The 3,591-nt window shown below is 50.0% G+C and overlaps 1 long non-coding RNA gene across 1 annotated transcript; it reads right to left on the bottom strand.

Annotated features, from left to right (window-relative positions):
• Positions 1–699: 699 nt before the first annotated feature.
• On the bottom strand, positions 700–2,267 carry LOC111738173. The gene is made up of 3 exons (XR_002779715.1): positions 2,059–2,267; positions 1,166–1,311; positions 700–1,068 (listed from the first exon to the last, which is right to left on the bottom strand). It is a non-coding gene; the product is annotated as an uncharacterized LOC111738173 (long non-coding RNA).
• Positions 2,268–3,591: the final 1,324 nt, after the last annotated feature.

Here is a 3,591-nt window from a genome sequence, read left to right as displayed (position 1 = left end):
CCTAGAGTTGAGTGGGTGGGGTTTTTTCCCACACCCCAGCCCTGACTGAGAAGCAGCTCCCTTGCCTGGTGGGCCAGCTAATTGAGTCTGCTACGCTTTGCACTTAATTAAAGGGGGAAGGGAGTCAGTGGTGGGGGTGCTCAGGGAGCAAGGGGCTCAGGGAGCACCCTGCTCTGTCAGGAGTCGCTGTTCAACTTCCCCCGACCAAACCTTGTTTCCAAAGTCTTTTCCTGGGGGAGGGGATCTAGTCCCTGTTTCTTCTCACTGCCCTTTTCTCCTTTCCTAATAACAGCTGACCTTCATGAGCATGTGCTCTGTCCTGGGCTGAGGCCTCCCCACAGCTCTCTGCAGTAGGTACACTTGCCGTGCCCATTTAATAGACGGGGAAAGAGACCACAAAACCACTTGCTCAGGGTCAAACAGCTGCTAATCTGTAGGCTAAGAATTTAAGTATGAACTCTTAACCCCTACTCAGTGCTGCTCTGTCAAACCCAGGCAGGCTGCAAACAACAGGAAATTTAGTTAGCAATGTTGAAAGAACTAGGGCCTTATCATTCTCACATAATGAGAAATCTAGAGCTGGTGCAGTAGCTCAGCAACATTGTCAGAGAACAGGGTCTCTCCACCCCACTGTCCCTAACCTGTGTTTTTTTTTTGCCCTCACAATTCCAAACTGGCTGCCATACCTCCAGCATTCACATTTGCATTCCAAGCAGAAAGGCAGTAGAAAGATCAAAGGTCTCCATCTTGGGAGGCTTTGTCTCTTTTATTTGGGAAGTGAAGCCCTTCCTAGCCCACTCCCACCTAGAGCTCCTTAGCCAGAACACACCCCTGGCTACCTTGGCTGGAAGGTAGGAAAATGAGACATTCACCTTTCATCTTCTCGAGTTTCAGAAAGCAATGACGGCTGGCTGGGCAAGGTGCTGGGGAACCAACCCATGTTCCTGCCTGGTCATCTGTTGTGGTCTCTCCTTGCAGGTCTCTTCACTTGTTCGATGTCCCCCGCAGAGGCTCTATTCCAGCCAGGGGGAGTCAAAGGACTTTTTAGGTGTCTCTGCCATCCAAGGTCTGGGCAATGACAGGAAGCCCAGAGAGCTTGAATATCAGGACAACTTATTTTTTGGGCCTCAGTTTCCTCATCTGTAAAATGCGGCCTTAAACCTACCTGCCTGGCAGGGTGGCCAGGATCAAAGGAGACAGTTTGCACAAAGTACCTGGGCCGCCACGGCTGAGGAGTGGAAAGGAGCATGTGGAGTTTGGAGGGCTGCTGATGGCAACTTGCTGTCCTTGTCCAGGCTTCAGATTCCCCAGCTGGAAAATGAGAATGAATGAATCGTATCTATGCAGTAGGTTTGTTCTGAAGATTAAATGAATTTATGCACCAAAGTGCTTCAGTGACTCTATTTTTGATGATTTCCTTGACGGATTGGGAAAGATTCCTAGAAGGGTGAGGCCCTTTTGAAGTTCTTGTTCCACAAGGAGGAGGTGCTATTTTCAGCAGATTTGAGGAGTGAGGTGGGGCCAGGAGCTGGTGAAGGGAGGGAGGCCCTGCAGAGGTCCTCAGAGCTCCCCGAGCCCTCCTCTCCAGGTCCTGCTGCCTCCAGAGAGGGCCCGAGGGACCCATCAGGTCGTCTGTCCTCCACAGACATGTATGGAGCTGGCCCGAGTGCCCTCCCACCACAGCCCCAATCAATGGCTCTCTGCTGGGCTTTGAGCCAGTAACCGTAGTGGCCTGGCCTGCCTGGCCAGTCACAGCACTGTCCCCACAAAGGCCCCTTGGAGGAGCAGAGGGGCTCGCTGAGGCCCACTTTGGGACTCTGACTTGCTCAGGAGGGATACAAACAATGTCTGCTTCTTTGTGCCTTCGTTTCCCTGTGACTCAGCACTCTGGGGGAACAGGGGATGGTGGGAATGCTGTAGTCCCACTCCCCATAATTCCATTCTGTCTCGGTCCCCGGTCTGTCTGGGCCCAGCTCTCTGGAGGCCGGGAGGGCAGAAGCAGGTGTGAGTGTGCTGGAGGATGTGAGTCATCGGATTCCAGTCCTGGTCTGCACTGACCTGCCATGTGATCATGGGCTGGTGCCTTCTGCTCTTGGGCTCCTCACTTCTGTAAAAAAGTCCCCATTCTAAGCCCCGTCCAACTAGGACACCTCTGTGACTGTGAGTCCATGACTCGGAGTGTGCCCTGCCCAGGGGCAACTTTTAGCAGACCTTGGAGTTCACTGTGCGGGAAGATGTCCTAGTACAGACGTCCTCCTTCCCTCTGTCTTGAGCTGGAGACACGCGGGTTCATGTGTGCAGTGCGCCCCCTGGTGGCTCCTCTGGAACACTGCTCGTCCATGCCTCAGTCTCTCAGTCTTCTGTTGGGCTTGGGCTGGTAGTACCAGCAAGAGCTAGGGGGAGCAGCTTTCTTTCCTTTCGGGGGTGGGTAGGTGGAGGTGGGGGTTGCAAGAGTTTCTATGAAGTGTTCTGGCCCCCAAACATAACCCTGCCACCGACAGCCCCACCTCAGAGAAACTAAGGTCCTTGCTGGGACTTTTTCTCTTATTTCCAGGGAGTTGATGTGGGTACCTTGTCTCTGTGAGGCGAATGGCTCATCCTCACATTGTGGATGAGAAGACTGAGTCTCAGAGGCCTCGGGAGCATTCACTGCTGCTGGACCAGGCCTCAGAGCTGCTCTGTGCTGGGATGTCTCGGAGACACTGGCCTCTCAAGCTGGACTCACATGGTTCCCTCTGCTCAAATACTGTCCCTTTTTGTGGAGGAATGCCCATCCTTAAGGGCTCGGCTCAAGAGCTCTTTTATTTATTTATTTTTATGGTAACATATACATAACACGCAATCTAGCATTTTAAGCATTTTTAAGTGTCTGGTTCAGCGGCATTAAGTACATTTACATTGTTGTGCAGCCATCGCCACCATCCATCTCCCCAAACTCAAGCTTTGTACCCCCTAAACGATAACTCCCTATTCCCTTTCCCCCCGGGCCCTGGGAACCACTATCTTATTTCCTGTCTCTGTGAATTTGACTATTCTAGGTACCACATATAAGCAGAATCATATAATATTTGTCTATTTGTAACTGGTATATTTCGCTTAGCATAATGTCTTCAAGGTTCATCCATGTTGTAGCGTGTGAGTCAGAATTTTCTTCCTTTTAAAAGCTGAATAATGTTCCATTGTATGTATCTACCACATTTTGTTTATCCATTCATCGGCGGATGGACGCTTGGGTTGATTCCATCTTTTGGCTATTGTGAATAGTGCTGCCATGAACATGGATCTACGCTCGCTTTCAATTATTTTGGATACGTACCCAGAAGTGGAATTGCTGGATCATGTGGAATTTATGTTTGATTTTTTTGAGGAATTTCCATACCATTTTCTATAGCAGCTGCACTGTTTTACATTTCTATCAGCAATGCACACGGGTTCCCATTTCTCCAGATTCTTGCCAACGCTCCTTATTTTCTTTCCTTCTTCCTTCTTTTTTTCTTTTATAGCAGCCATCCTAATGGGTACGAAGCAGAATCTCAGTGAAATGGTTTTGATTTGCATTTCTCTGATGATTGGTGATGTTAAGCATTTTTT

This window comes from Pteropus vampyrus, unplaced genomic scaffold (genome assembly GCF_000151845.1).
Source record: "Pteropus vampyrus isolate Shadow unplaced genomic scaffold, Pvam_2.0 Scaffold36, whole genome shotgun sequence".
NCBI lineage: Eukaryota > Metazoa > Chordata > Mammalia > Chiroptera > Pteropodidae > Pteropus > Pteropus vampyrus.
The sequence above is the reverse complement of the archived record's forward strand: the minus strand, read 5'-3'. Positions and strand labels throughout refer to the sequence as shown.